This window comes from Lacerta agilis, chromosome 1, assembly GCF_009819535.1.
Source record: "Lacerta agilis isolate rLacAgi1 chromosome 1, rLacAgi1.pri, whole genome shotgun sequence".
Lineage (NCBI taxonomy): Eukaryota > Metazoa > Chordata > Lepidosauria > Squamata > Lacertidae > Lacerta > Lacerta agilis.
In genome coordinates, this window is record NC_046312.1 from 91,967,876 (window position 1) to 91,984,428 (window position 16,553).

At 43.4% G+C, this 16,553-nt stretch overlaps 1 pseudogene; it reads right to left on the minus strand.

The window, feature by feature from the left end:
• Positions 1 to 14,428: 14,428 nt before the first annotated feature.
• LOC117046418 lies at positions 14,429 to 14,966 on the minus strand (annotated as a pseudogene).
• Between the last annotated feature and the right edge of the window lie 1,587 nt (positions 14,967 to 16,553).

Here is a 16,553-nt window from a genome sequence, read left to right on the forward strand (position 1 = left end):
GATCTCACATTCAGAAGATTAATTGAATAAATAATTGTAATAACCCATGGTGAAACTGATTATCAAGCTTCAGTTCCATGGTTAAGGGGTTGGAGGTCGGGAGAATCCCAGTCTTCCTCCCCAGCCACCACTCTCTCCCCACCCAAACACGTTTCTTTCTTTTGAAAAGAACAGAGCATGTCAGATACAAGCACCATTTTGGAAATGGTGGCTGACTCTTTCGTAAGGTGAAAGTAGATCTCTCCAGCAGGACAAGAAGTACATTTCAGATATTCACAGCTTGCTTATATGATGCCAACACCTCCTTACAGCCCTTGCCATTTTCTAGTTTTACAGGAGGAGGAAGGAATGTAGCGGTGACAGACCACATCAGACCCTCCATTCATAAAGTGGGCTTCCACCAAGGTCTGTGGCCATAGACACGAGAACTCCATCCACACCACATGTTTGGCTTGGCAACTGTGTTTGGGAGGTTCTTCCCAGGGTGTCAGATTTCACCCCAAGATCTCCAGTTGCCGATCTGTTTCAATTGCCTCCTGTTCTTTTCTATGGATGCTTTCCCTCAGGTAACAAGGTCACCTTCCACCAGTTCTGCACTATGCAACTGCTTTCATGTAACATGAAAGGCAATCATGTCAAGCAATCAATGCTGGTAGGAGGGTTCACTTCAGATTTTGGGAGCACCAATGAACACCTCCACTATACCTAACAACAGGTTATTTTTGGTCACAGGTACATAGGAAGCTGCCTTATGCTGAGTCCTTGGGTGCATGTAGATCAGTATTGTCTACCCAGACACCAGGGGTGGATTAAGTGCATACAAACTGGGCACTGAGCCAAGAGGTGCCAGTTAGCGAGGTGCTGGGCTTTTGGAAGGAGGCGTGAGGCTCTGCAGGGTCCTAGAGTCCATCTGTCTCCTTCCCATAACCTTGTTAGCACTTTCCCAGCTTTGGGAAGGAGATGGGAGGGCTGTAGGATCATGTCATAGCCTTCACACCAACTTCCCAAAGCCAGGCACCTCCTTATGTGCCTTCAGAAAGAGAACATGAGGGCTAGGAGTGGGATTTTGGCCTCACAAAGGGTGCCATAGTACCCAAGCATATCCTCCAACATTTATCCAATAAAAATAGGGACATCCAATTCAGTTGTTGTTGTTGTTGTTGTTGTTGTTGTTGTTGTTGTTGTTGTTGTTCTTCTTCTTCTTCTTCTTCTTCTTCTTCTTCTTCTTCTTCTTCTTCTTCTTCTTGTTTTACTATTTATACCCCTGAGGCTGGTTTGCCCCAGCCCCTCTGGGCAGCTTACAACATGTTGTTGTTGTTTAGTCATTTAGTTGTGTCCGATTCTTCAAGACACCATGGACAGAGCATGCCAGGCACTCCTATCTTCCACTGCCTCCCGCAGTTTGGTCAGACTCATGTTAGTAGCTTCGAGAACACTGTCCAACCATCTCGTCTCTGTTATCCCCTTCTCCTTGTGCCCTCAATCTTTCCCAACATCAGGGTCTTTTCCAGGGAGTCTTCTCTTCTCATGAAGTGACCAAAGTATTGGAGCCTCAGCTTCAGGATCTGTCCTTCCTGTGAGCACTCAGGGCTGATTTCCTTAAGAATGGATAGGTTTGATCTTCCTGCAGTCCATGGGACTCTCAAGAGTCTCATCCAGCACCATAATTCAAAAGCATCAATTCTTCAGCGATCAGCCTTCTTTATGGTTACAACATATATAAAAACATAATAAAACATTAAACATGTAAAAAGCTTCCCCATACAGGGCTGCCTTCAGGTGGCTCGGGGTGGTGGTGGTGGTCATATAACTCCATACCCTCTAACATTTCTCTGATGAAAATAGGGAAGTCCTAAGGAAAGGCAGGACATTCTGGGATCAAATCAGAAATTGTAATGGCTTCTGAAAATCTGGGACTGCCCCTGTAAAATAGGGACACCTGGAGGGTCTGCCCAATTCCGCCACCGCTGACGCAGCAGCTTGGCACGGTGTCAGACAGGGTTCTCAGCCCTACTTGGAAATGCTGAGGATTGAACCTGGGGTCTCCTGTAAGCTAAAGCAACACTCTACCACTGAGCTACGGCCCCTTTCCCTATTAAAATGGCTTGTTTTGTTTGCTTTTTAAAAAGAACAACAGAGTTTACAGCCTTGAAATTTCAGTCAGTTCTGACTGCAATGCCAGAAGTCACTTGTTTCCTTCAGACAGAGAAAGAGAGAGGAAGAGCTTGGAAGTAGATTTTTTAAAGCCTTATTATTTTTATATATCCTTTGCTGCACTTGCTTGGCCTTTTGAATTTGAGATTTAGAAGATGGCGATTTACCAGTTTGCTGTCTGTGTGCGCGCGCGTGCATGAGTGTATATGTATGTGTATGTGTGACAGTTCTTTGAACCAAAACAGTGTAACAGTTCCCTAGTTAATGGGCTATAGCTGGTGAAGCAGCTGTAGATCGGTTTTTATTTTAACTGTGATTCCATTTTATCTCATAGCACCGGCTCAAACAACTTGAAACGATGCCTTAGCAGTAGGAGAGCTTTATACCTCTAAGCATGGAAGTCACTCATTAAATATACTTATTAAGCATGGGAGCATTCGGCAAATGGCCTCCCCATTCCGACATCACATGTACTTTGTAGCTAAGATCCTTTGTGTGCCTGCCTGGATTCTGACAATGAGGACAGCCTGCTTGAAAGGCAGGGATGCAAGTCGGGTCCCCAGGACTCCACAAGCAAATGGATAAGAAAACTAGAACGTGAAATTTTAGAAACATCGCACTTATTTCCAGCAGTGGCGACAACATTTATGCAAAATTCGACATTTAGATCCCTGTGCTGTCATGCCTTAAAGTACAGACATGTGCACACTGCCAGAGGAGAAATAAGAAACTATGGGGATTAGCAGGCTGAGTAGGTTGGAAGAGGAGAACATTAAAATGGAGTGCTTCTCCCAATATCAGCCATCCCAGACCCTACAATTTGCAAAGGGGACCCTGTTGGTGGTGCCATCGCTGGCCGATGACCTATTGGTGGTAACCCATGCCAGGGCCTTTTTGTGGTGGAATGCCCTCCCTGTCTCCTTCATTGTTAACTTTCAGGAGGAACTTTGAAGCATTCCTGTTTGTTCAGGCATTTCTTGGCCAAAGGATACTATTCCTGGCAAACATGAAATTGAGACGGTCATATGATTATTTTCTAAATGATTTTAGGTGCTCTTCATTTTTTTTTAAAAAAATTTTTTTTAGCTATTTTTAATTGTTTTAAAATGGCTTTAAATGTTTCTATTTCATTTTTAATTGTACTGCTTTACCCTTTAGCATTTGCGGCCCTGGGTTCCTTTGTAAAGATGGGTAGAATAGATAGACAGATAGATGGAAAATATTACTTTCAGCCTTCTGACCTTAATGGCATAACTTTCTCCTATTTTTGTATTTGTAATGTGCTGTCCTCCTGGGCTACTTAATTAAGAACAAAAGACATTGAGTTTGATCCAACTGAAGTTCCATTCTTTCCATAGGAAACAGATAAGCACATGCATAACCATCTGCCAGTAGAAAGGAGAAAAAGTCTGTAGCAATCTAGTGCAACGGTGCAATGCACCAAGCCATGAAAATAAAATACCTCGTGGAAATTGTTAAGGATATGAATCCTTAAGGATTTGTAAATAAAATAGAGACCTTCCCTTTCCCAATAAAACAATACAGTTGGCACAGAAGTTATAAGGGTCAACAATACCCTGCAATCAAAATTCCAAAATCTACACAAATAGTAAGCAGGATTTAACTGACCCCAGAGAGTTTTTTTTTAAGGTTAAAAGAATCTGCCTTTAGCATACATCCTTAGGTAAAGGTAAAGGTACCCTTGACCATTAGGTCCAGTCGTGGATGACTCTGTGGTTGCGCGCTCATCTCGCTCTATAGGCCGAGGGAGCCGGTGTTTGTCTACAGACAGCTTTCTGGGTCATTTGGCCAGCATGACTAAGCCGCTTCTGGCAAACCAGAGCAGCACACAGAAACTCTGTTTACCTTCCCGCCAGAGCAGTACCTATTTATCTCCTTGCACTTGATGTGCTTTTGAACTGCTAAGTGGGCAGGAGCTGGGACCCAACAACGGGAGCTCACCCCATGGCAGGGATTCAAACCACCGACCTTCTGATCAGCAAGCCCTAGACTCTGTGATTTAGACCACAGCACCACCCACGTCCCAGCATACATCCTTACCTCATGATTATCACATTGTTATAGTTGTGCAACTGTTGTGAAACCAATGCACAAGTATGACAATGAGATCATCATTAGCTGCGAAGTTCTAAAAGCAACACAACCATAGCACATCCTACCTGAGCAGCAGGTACACAATCACCCCATTTCACAGCATGGTTATATGGCACAAATGGTAGCTGCAATTTTTTATTACTGGACTGATCACAGAGGGGACATCACCTTTTCTTGCTGTCAACATTGGAAGACCATACTGGTTCTCTTCATGTCAGAGGCAAGATCACTACATCTCTCTAGGCAACCCAGGGTTCACTCAACTCCAGACCTAGGTGCCCATCTTCAGGTCTTGGGGGAAAGTGGTTATCTAAAGGTCCTTGGCTGAGTTGTGCCATTAAGTGTAGCCTCCTCCTAGCCAAACATCTGCAGATGCAATTAGGCTCCTAGTGACCCCCCCCCAAATGCCAGAATTTATGCAAAAAATATATAGCTATGATGCAGGGGGGCAGTTCTGCTGAGTCACAAGGAAGGTTCTTAACTGGGAATACTATTGAGCTCTAATATCGTTTGTGGTTGCATTAAGAGAAGTGAGTGATTTATCTATTTATGAAAATAGACAGAATTTTGTTTTTTCCACTTTCTATGCTATTTCCTCACACATACTGAAATAAGCAGGATCTGGATTAAGCATGACTAGTAAGTAAGAACGATATTTTGTGGCATCACTTTGACTGCCCCCTAGCACCTTATTGGTATATGGCTTCTTTCTCTGTCATTCTAATAAGGGTAGATTTGACATAAAAAAATTCTTTTTTTCACTAAGGGTAAGGAGGGTGGTCCCGAGATGCCACATGACAATTCACCTGTCACCGTGGTTGAGTGACGTGGTTGAGCAGAGAGTTTTGGAAGGCTGACACAAAATGTATTGTGATGTTTCCCCCTGTGCTGCTAGGACCTCAATGGTTGACGGAGGGTTAAATTTCTCCATTTGAAATCAATAAGCCTTAATTTTGCCTGCTATTACAGGTATGTGTAAACAACCACAGGTTAAATTTCCTTGACACTTGGGTTGGTATTTATATAGGGAGAAAACGACTCCCTCTGCATTTGGTCTGCCCTGCTACGGATGATGCTCACAACCCAAATCCAGTGTCAGAAATACCAGCATCGTTTCATTCCTGGTTTCACTATATCTAATGGGCTAGGTGCAAGGTTTTCCTCACCATGAGTGCTGCTGAAGCTATAGCACATATTGGAGATATATATATGTATAGTGTTTGGAGGCGTGTTGTATAAAATCCCACACAATATGGAGAAAGTGCCTGTGATAATACTAGGACTCAGGGTCATCCAATGAAGCTGAAAGTTGGAAGATTCAGGACTAACAAAAGCACGTCACAAAGTGAGTAGTCAAACTATGGGATTCACTGACACGAGGTGTAATAAAAGCAACCAGCCTAGACGGCTCTAAAAGGGGAACCAATGCATGGAGGATAAGGTTATCGATGGCTACATAGTACAGTGGTACCTCGGATTACGAAACTTAATCCTTTCCGGAAGTCCGTTCTTAAACTGAAGTTGTTCTTAAACCAAGGCACGCTTTCCCTAATAAGGCCTCCTATGATTTAAATACCTTAGATAGCAGGGTCAACTATGTAACCAAACTAATAATACCAGCCCAACGTAGGGCATTTATGCTGGCCCGACTGAATATCTTTCCCTCGGCATTTGTCAGGGGTAGATATCAGAATATTCCCAGAAACAAGAGATACTGTAGATGTTTCCTGAATGTCCCGGACACTGTAGAACATATTCTCTTTTATTGTCCACTACACAGTACGCTGCATGAATGCATGTTGTCCCCCCTTTTGGGTGGTTTGAAACCGCAGTATGGTGGACGTGCTGGATTTTGTCTCTCTGACATTGACCAAGGGGTGACTGCGGGGGTAGCCGAGTTTTTGGCAGCAGTGCTTCAAGGAGTACTTTAACAGGAGGAAATTCTAGATTTTACATATATACACATACAATCAATCTACGAGTTTAATTGTTGTTTCCTTGTATATATATTTTTATCTAAGGTTCTTGTATGTAATTCTTTCTCTCGCAGTTTTTCTTGTAAAATGCCTAATAAAGGTTTGTTAAGTAGTAATAAGGCCTCCTGTCACCTGTGCCTTTCCACTGTTCAGATTCCATTCTTAGACCAAGGCAAAGTTCGCAAACCAGGACACTACTTCCAGTTTTGTGGAGTTTGTAAACCGATTAGTTTGTAAACAGGGCTGTTCTTAAACCGAGGTACCACTGTACAAACCTTCAGTCTCGGTGGCAGTAACAGTTGCTGGGGAATCAATGCTTGTAGGTTTCTCATGGGCATCTGGTCAGCCACTGTGAGAACAGAATGCTTGGCTAGAGAGGTCTTTGGTCTCATTTGGCAGGGCTCTTTTGGGGTCCTTAGAATAAGAGAGGGTCACTTTTGCAAAATGAGCAGAAGTGGCAATGTTTTTGTATTTTTTTCTGGATGATTAAATATTAGTTCTGCTGAGCCATCATATTGGCATTTTATTTTATTTTTATTTTGTTAAGGCTTTCTGAGGAAACTGTAAATGTTTCCTGTGCAATCATTTCTCTCTTGGTTTTCACTTCATGGCAGTGTGTGCATTTCTGAAGCTAAGCCCCCCCCCCCCCCTTTTGCCTTCTTTTTCCTCTGCACTGGGTAGCTTGGCTCTCCTTGTTTTCAGCAATTGTGCCTGAACGCTCTAGCCATCCTTGAGGGATTCTGATTCATTGTGGTCAGTAGAAAGCTATCCTGGGGGACAGCACATCTGCCCAGGACCTCCCTTTCATTCATTAACCCCTCCAGGGGCTCTGACTAATTAGATCAGGCTGCTCATTTTAAGCTGATAATTGATTTAAATAGATTGCTCATTTCAAATAGAATAAAAAACCTGCTAAACATTTGGTGCTGGTCTTTTCTCTCCCTCCCACCCCCCTTCTCTTTATATGCAACTTTCAATTGCTTGTGCAGCGTAGCATAAAATGTAGTGGTCTCCCCTTTCTAAGAAGGTCATAAAATTAATTACAATAAGAGGCAAGTGTGTGTGGGGGGGGGAGTGACTATTTGTTAAGGTTTGGGGATTTAAGTTATGATGTTAATAGCTAGTAAATGGCTGGAATGAAGCTAGTCCTTTCCTCTCACCCAAATCCCAAACTAGGGGTGCCTGAGAGTACTAGGATAGATTGGTATAACTGGACACTAGCTAGTGAAATCAGTTGGATAAGGATTTAACAGTGCTATTTGCAATGCAACCCTACACCTGCTGATGTGGGAATGTATATGATTGAACGCATTGGGTCTTACTTCCTAGAAAGCATGTGGGGGATCACTGTTAGTTCCATTCATTTCTATAAGGCTCACGTTCTAAATATACTATTTACTGACATAAACTCGCTAAGGATTAGAGCCTCGGGCACATAGATGTTTCCCATTCCAGTTGTTCCTCTAAGCAGCATGGGTCCACTTTGCCCACACTACTTTGGCAGCATATTAAGGGGCCGTCTCCACCCCCATCGTTCAGCCCGGACACTGAGGTCCAGCTCCGAGGGCCTTTTGGCAGTTCCCTCACTTTGAGAAGTGAGGTTACAGGGAACCAGGCAGAGGGCCTTCTTGGTAGTGGTGCCCACCCTGTGGAATGCCTTCCCACCAGATGTCAAGGAAATAAACAACTATACGACTTTTAGAAGATACCTAAAGGGAAGTTTTTAATGTTTGATGTTTTATCGTGTTTTTAATATTCTGTTGGGAGCCACTCAGAGTGGCTGAGGAAACCCAGCCAGATGGGTGGGGTATAAATAATAAAATTACTACTACTACTACTACTACTACTACTACTACATCACATGGTGGTGGTAGTGGAAGATCCAAGAAAGTTGTTGCCATGCCAGTGCCAGCCACCCAGAGGGGGTCGTCGACGTAGCACTAATTCTTGATGGATTTGCTCTGTTTGGCAGTATACCTGCCTTGAGTGCATAAGGTCCCAGGTCCAATTTCCAGCTCCTCCAGTTGAACAAGATTAGGCAGCAGGTGATCCAAAGGGTTTCTTTCTACCTGATATCTTGTGGAACCACTGCCAGTCAGAATAGATGAGAGAGAGAGAGAGAGATTCACAAGGGCCCTGAAGAGTTGCTCCGTTAATGCCAGTCTGAGAATCCTAAGTATGCATGTTTGTTCTCTGAGAGAGAGCAAGAGAGAGCACTCAGGTACTAGTGAGCCTATCAGGTAAAAAGTGCCCAGACCAACCAACTACAAGGAGATAAAGCAGGGAAGGGAGGAACATCCACCACTCCCCACCAGCAATGTAGCAGGTATGCAGAGGAATATAGGAGGAGCATTATGATGTTGGAGTGATATTTGCCAATGGTGTGAGCTTGAGGGACTGGAGGACAGGTCTGGCCTGGCACAGGATCCCTTTGTTGGGTAGGCTTAGGCAGTGACTGAGCCTATGTCACACAGTATGCTTCATGGTTGATCAGAAATATGAAACCTGGTTACCCCAGCCAAAGTTGTGCCAACTCACTATTCTAATCTGAATAAATTGGGCATTATGCTATGTACTGCTGTTCTTTGGTTATATGCGCACATAAGTAGGTTTGACAGACACATTTCAAAATTTACCATTGCAAACCATTTTGCTCTTCACTCACATGCCCCCTTGGCTTTTTAAATTATACTTATCACCTTCAAGCCTCAACTCTCCATATTATAGGGGCAGAACTGGGTTTTGAAGACATGGCTAATTTGACCTTTATAATAAATACAACTGACAGGGCAATTTCATAGCCACACACAGTGCAATGGGTACAGCGGTGGAGGAAGCCTCCTCGCTGCCCCGGGCGGTGGCATGGAGGCACCCCCTGGGGGGCGGGGTCACGGCGTGCATCGTGACGTCACGACGCACGTCGGATGCACTGCACATGCCCGGAATTTCTGGGCATGCGTAGTACATCCGGACCCGAAAAAGCCACTGGAGGGGGGGAAGGAGAGTGAAGCAGGCACTTTCAAGCCCCTGCTTTGCTCTCCTTCCCCCTTCTTCAGTTTTCTCTGCCACTCAGCTGGCCTTCTGAAGGTCAGCTGAGCGGCGGAGAAAACGGCTGAAGGCGAGGAGAGCAAGGCAGGCAAAGCACCTGCTTTGCTTTGCTTTCCCCACCTCCTTTCAGGGGCTTTTTTCGCCACTGGGCTCCCCAGGCGGAGCCCCGACATGGAGGTGAGGGGCGAGGCAGCTGGCCCTGGGGGGGGGGTGACACTTGCTGGCCCGCCCCTTGCCTCCATGCCACATCTCCGAAGGCCAGCTGAGTGGCGGAAAAAGCCGCTGAAAGGTTATTAGGCCGCTGAAAAAAGTTATTAGGGTCAGTGGATCCACAGGATGAATATGAAACCTGACAAGGTTGCAGCTTGGATTGAAAGTTTCAAGCACCAGCCATTGCTAAGAAACCATAAAAGAAAGAACATTAATGGCACATGCAAATATGTTTTCCCATTTTGTGTTATGAACTGATGCGAAACCGATGAAGGTAATTTGAAGCAAGGCTGACAGAAGAGATTATTTTGAGTGTTCTGAAGCCAATAGTATCAACAATATTTTGAAGAAGAAGAAGAAAGATGATTATTTTCCCTTGTTTGTATTGCCATGAAGTTGTGTCACTTGCTTCTTGAATGGATTTCCTGACAATGTCGTGTGAACAATATGTTGGGAAGTTCTCTTGCACAAGCAAAAGCTGTGTGAACAACAAGCCCCCTGCTCTGCTCCCGTTCCTACCAAAGAGCTGGCAAAGTCCTGGTTGGTTGTGTCCTCTCTCTGTTTTGGTGGCAACAAAGCTCGCCCCTCCATTATAAATTGCATTCTTTCTGCTCCTCCTAACAAATTAAAACCAGAGATTCTGGCTTCTCACTTCATGGGGGGGGGGTGTTCAAGGACTCTGTGGCTTGAAAAACTATTCAAGAGCACTTGCTAGTGGCTATAGCCCAGAATAGCATCTCTTACATTGCTATAAGTCAGCTGCTTCCCAAGAGCCAGGTTTTGTTGTTGCTGTTTTTAATGTGGTGTACCCAGCAAGATGACAACAGCCAGAAAGCATCCATTTTTTGTTAATTCTGCATCCAGGCACCAGATAATTTTCTCCCTTAATGTGAATGTTGCATTGGACTAAATAGTTTTTGGAGGCAACCGGTTGTGAAAATGCATTGAAAACAATTCTCCGTGAATCCTCATTTACAGAGATACAGAAAGCAAATTTAACTGGATGTTTCTTTAGTACAACTTGATTACCTGAATTTCTCAATTCTCTTACAAAGCTCTGACTGGGAAGGGTAGGAGGAAGAGAGATTCACAAAAGGATATATTTCCTTTCCTTTCCCTTCCTGATTCAGAAGTTTAGTCTGGCTTTTCCTTCTGTCCTGTTATTTCTTCCTGTTTTAAAAAATAGAGCTAGGTATGAGAAATAATAAACATCTTAGCACCATCTCAATAATAATAATAATAATAGTAATAAGAGCAATGGGGAAATCCACTGGGAAGTGTAGGATCACGCTTGCTTTGATACAACAATATCTAACCTCCCCACAAACAAATCTGAGAAAATGCCTATTAAATAACCAACTTTATCTCATCTAACTGCCAAAAAAACAAAAAACAAAACAGGATGAGAATGTTGGATAGGGCTTCAGGATTATTGTTGGCATCCGACTGCCATGAGAAACAATGGAGTGTGCCTCCAGGGGTGAAGTCAAACTGCTGTGTTAGCATCACCAAAGTGACCTCTTTGGGGCACAAGCCTGGGCTGTGTGTATCAAAGTCTTGGGGTGCCCAGGTGACAATACCCCCCCCCTCTCAGCACTTCTGGTCTGTAGATGGAGCCATGAACATTGACTCTCCGCTCTGGTCTCTGCTAATTATCTTCTGGACAACTATATTACCAGAATATGTGAGCAAAAAAACTTTGCTAATTGGGTAAATATTTTATTTGCTTCTTTATTTTACCCTAATCTTGAAGATTGTTAATTACAAATACCAGAAATAAGGGATGAGGGGAAGCTACTTCAAGCTACACAATCAAGGACCGAGCCTAAAAGGTCAGGGAGGGAGGCTGGAACAGGTCCGAATCCTGGTGCCTTAAATTAAATTTTAGCAGTTCTTAAGCCTTAAGAACAATTATGGTGCTGGAGTAGACTCTTGAGAGACCCATGGACTGCAAGATCAAACCTATCCATTCTGAAGGAAATCAGCCCTGAGTGCTCACTGGAAGGACAGATCCTGAAGCTGAGGCTCCAATACTTTGGTCACGTCATGAGAAGAGAAGACTCCCTGGAAAAGACCCTGATGTTGGGAAAGATTGAGGGCACAAGGAGAAGGGGATGACAGAGGACAAGATGGTTGGACAGTGTTCTCGAAGCTACCAACATGAGTCTGACCAAACTGCGGGGGGCAGTGGAAGACAGGAGTGCCTGGCATGCTCTGGTCCATGGGGTCACAAAGAGTCGGACACGACTAAATGACTAAACAACAACAACAAAGCCAATGCAGAAGGATCTGACTGAGATAAAAAATGATTGGTTATATATCCACCGAAACTGACTGGCACAGGACTTCTGCTTGCACAATGGAACCCTGCTTCTCCTCTGCTCACATTCCCCATGTGCTCCCCCCCATCTGTTCCTATGGGTCATGGTAACCCCAGAACAGAATTGGGGGTATGCAGTGGAAGGAGAGGGAAGGGAAGTTCCATAGCCCATGTGAAATATTATTCATGCATTCATTCCCAGTATTCCCTAACAACTTAAACTCAGAATAACAACAATTAAATAATAAGAGCCAATGCGTTATTACAATCTGTGAAACAGTACAACAGCAATGGAACCAATTAAACCCGAACATCGCTGTTAATGAAAAGCCCACCGGTTTTAATCATGCACCTGAATTTCAGTTTGTCAGGGAAAGATTTCTAGTGAGGGGGCTCCACAGTCAGAAAAGGCTCTCCTGCAAATCAGCCTGCCAAACTTTGAAGGCAGAGGAATCAGCCTCTGAGGATGATCTTAATGAATGAGCAGGCACCCTTTTGATCCTGTGGTGATAAGCCAATTATATTTCTTAAAACGTATTCAAGAAGAGATTTGTGCTTGATTAGGTCAGCTCAGACAGATGACTCTGGGGTACTAGGCATTGCAGTGTTCGAACTAGAATTGCAAAGACATCCGCCAAAATCCAAAATGAGATTGAGGGTTTATAAGCCAGGGATGGGGAATCTGTGGCTCTCTGGATGTTGTTGGACTACAAATCCCATCATCCATTACCCAGGCTGGCTGGGACTGATGGGAGATGGACTTCAACAACATCTGATTTCCCATCCCATTGCTTCCTCTTTACACTGGCCATTGAAAGTTAGTGGTATTTTTTGTGGGACTCCCCTCTTTTGCTGAATTTATACTGTTCTGTTCCATCTGCAATAGTTTGATAATGATTTTTATTAGTTTTCAATTACAATCCAATAATGGCCTCATTATAACAATACCAGTTTGTAATACAATTATGGTTTTACTGGTATTTGTAACTGTAACTATATTGTCTGTTTTTATAACTGTAGGTTGCATTGTTGAAACCCACCCTAGGACCTCATGGTGAAGGAGATGTATGCAATCTACTAAATAAGAGTGTCCGACTAGATTCAGCTACCTGTTGAATCATATGTCATTTAGCTGATCTTCCATGTATCATAGAATCAATTTCTGACCATCGCCTAGAATGAAAAAAAGAAGAGTTTGATTTCTGTTTCTTACATAGTTCTTCCGCTAGTTTTGTCTGCTTGAAAAGTCTCAATTGGAGACAACTCTGCTGTGATCAAAGGCACGAGGATGGCAATTTATCTTCATGCAAAGGGTCAAACATGACAAAAATGGTTGATAACAAAGGGTCTGATTTATCTTCATTAGTAGTAGTCAGTGATTCGTTGTGCTTCTGTTTTCATTCATGATTTTCAAAAGCTCATTATGATTATGCTGCAGTCATGGGGAAGTTAATCTAACAGGATTCCAATGCTGCAAAGGGAAGGAAGGAACCATAAAATATAAGTCAATGTGAACTAATTGCTACTGTTATTGTCTCAAGCCACAAAAATGTAAAACCACCAGCTCCAGGGATTCCAAATAGATTGAACAATATTTTTTTTAAAGAAATCCTTCACTTGTTTTATGCCAGAATAATGAGTGTAAGTGCCCCCAGGACAATCTTGAAAGGAGCTAATGAATCTTAAGAGCTGATTTCCTTTTTTTTTTTTAATCTGACAACATTTTAGCTGTAAAAGTGCCCCGATTCAAGCACTCAGGCAGGATATCTTACATAATCTACCTGTTCAGTGCATTGCTCAGCTGAAAGTGGCTGTTTAGTCTTCTGAACTGTCAGGTATACAGTGATACCTCAGGTTACAGACGTTTCAAGTTACAGACTCCGCTAACCCAGAAATAACGCTTCAGGTTAAGAATTTTGCTTCAGGATAAGAACAGAAATTGTGCTCTGGCGGCGCAGCAGCAGCATAAGGTCCCATTAGTTAAAGTGGTGCTTCAGGTTAAGAACAGTTTCAGGTTGAACACGGACCTCCGGAACGAATTAAGTACTTAACCAGAGGTACCACTGTATTTTCTTCTGATTTTTTTAAAAAAACCAAACGCATTCCCATCAGACACAAGGCATGACATACAAAGTGGTACCTTGGTTCTCGCCTTGCTACTCAAATACCTTGGTTCCCAAATGCCGAAAACCCAGAAGTAAGTGTTCCGGTTTTCGAACATTTTTTAGAAGCTGAATGTCCAATGCAGCTGTTGGCTATTGTTTCCAGAGTGCCTGCACCAATCAGAAGCTGCGCCTTGGTTTTCGAACATTTCGGAAGTCAAACGGACTTCCAGAACACATTAAGTTTAGCACTTTTGTTTTTGCGATTTATTTTGCACTTTTGTTTTTGAGGCTTTTTTGGTCAATTTGTTTTTGTGACTGTGTGGAGCCCAGTTCAGCTATTGATTGATTGATTGATTGATTGTGTGACTGCAGAAATGGATAAAAGCCCACCATCCAAACAATAACTTTCATCAGTGCAGGTAAGAAAAAAAATATTTTAATTTTGATCATCTACAATACTGTCTTATTTATTTTATAGTACAGTACATTGATTATTGCTTTCATTTTATGGATAACGGAGGTGACTTTTGCCACTTCTCGCTGGCATCTTTCATGTGGGATCGGTCAGAAGCAAATGTCTTCAGGTACACGTCAGCTCAAACCAATTGGACTTTTCTTTGAAATTATGGATGAATAACGCTGTCTGATTTAAAAGCCTTTTCAATATACCGGGTAGGTGTTGATGGGGCAAGGGAAAGGCAGCAAAGTATCGAGGTCGTAAATGAAATTCTGGTCTCCACTGGCCACATGAAGCAAAACAACATGGTAGTCCCAAATCACAGGTTGACCAACCATGCCTGCCTGCTGCTCCCAAAGGGGCACCATCCTCCTGTCACTGGAAATGAAAATCGCAAAAAAAAAAAAAAAATCATCTAAAGGGTATAGATTCTGGTTTCGGATGTATTCACAAAGCTTCCACACATTTTCCCCACAGTAGCAGCCGGTGTAGACACAACCGGGCTGAGCAGGCACCACAAGCTCATAGCCAGCCAGTGGTGCAGCTGCTGCATCTGCAAGACCTAGTTCTGGCTGATCCATTCGGACTCTCACTCAGCTAGCAAGAGGGAAGGTTGTGCGGGGCTCATTTCCCAAATAAAGCCTTGGTGCATTTCACTGACGCAGGTCCCGTGGCCGCTGCAGCTGCTAAGACAGACCCGGGTCAACCTCATGGAGAGCCCCTCTTCCCAGCCCCCACATCTTCTCTTGAGGTGACTATCTGACTGTGCACAGTGTTTATTTCTGCTGTTGTCCTGTTGGCCTTCGAAGGCTACATACTCCAGAGGAAGGAGTGGAGGGCTTCAAATCACCTGGCAATATCTTGGTGCATCACTGCACACCTGGGAGACCATCTGCACCCTACCCTCTGCCCAGGGAGAACAGGGTTGGTTGGCCCTTTGGGTCTAACTTACTCATTCATTCACTCACAAACATAATGAACGTCAAAAGTTTCAAGGTACATCCAAAACAGATATGAAGCTGACAAACCCTAGTCACTTTAGGAAGAAAGAAATAAAACCCCTCTGAAAAATAGGATGTTCTACTTTTCTATCTCAAAACTCTGGACTGGAGGTCTGCCTTGGAACAGAATCCAACATGTCAATGGCAGAGCAAGTCAAGGCACAGATGGAATGGAACGTTGGGCTGTGGGAATTCCCCTTTCATGAACTCGAAGCAGGTTCAAATCAGGGGAGAGCAGATTTGCCACCATTGCATAGCCTTCTGGCTACAAATATACATCTGAAAACGGGACAAACTATGCATGTGTGAGATTACACTTGAAATCATTTTTATGTCTTATTATTATTGATGTTTTGTGGGAAGAAATTCATAAATGAAATGAACAAAGAAATAAATTCCGTCTTCACATAGTGTGGATGACTGGTGGGCAGCCAAGACCACATAAAAGTCTCCATTGAGCTTAATCTTTACACACACACAAACACACACACAGCCTTCTATATGCCTCATCCACACACATAATTCGCCCCATGAACCTACTAGGATAACTTACCCGTAGGGGAGAAAGCCCCTGGGAAATGTTAATATATTAACTATAACAAACTGGATGGAAAATAGTTTAGTGAAAAGCCTGCTATAGGTCTTATAGGTTTTGCAAGATACATTATTGTATTCCAGGATGCTCTTGTATTGCAAAGAAAGATTTCTTCCTTCTCTTCCCTCACTCTTGCCATTTTTTAATAAATAACTCCCCCCCCCCCCACTTCAGCAATAAATTTTCTTGTCTCCAGATTTTTATTTTAAAAAAATACAGTGTGTGATGTGGGGAAGTACTCTCTGAAAATAATACAAAAAGAAGCCAAACATCCTGAGAAAAGTTGCTTTGGCTGAGCCACCCCAGGCTATTCTAATCCATCATAATGTGTTGACTGTTTGATTCTGCTACATACAGCGGGAGAAGAGCTCTGCCAATGTGGAATGTGCAGAATGCATCTGCAGGAAGTACAAGCCATTCTGACAAGACAATTATAGGCCTTTTCTCTCTCTTATTGGCTTCACGTTGGGTCCTCCATCGAGCCACCCCTACAGCCTACCTGTTCCTACCAATCGGGTTTGGTGTGTATAACTGTTGAATTCATCATGAGCTATTAATGGTGGCTTTTTTCC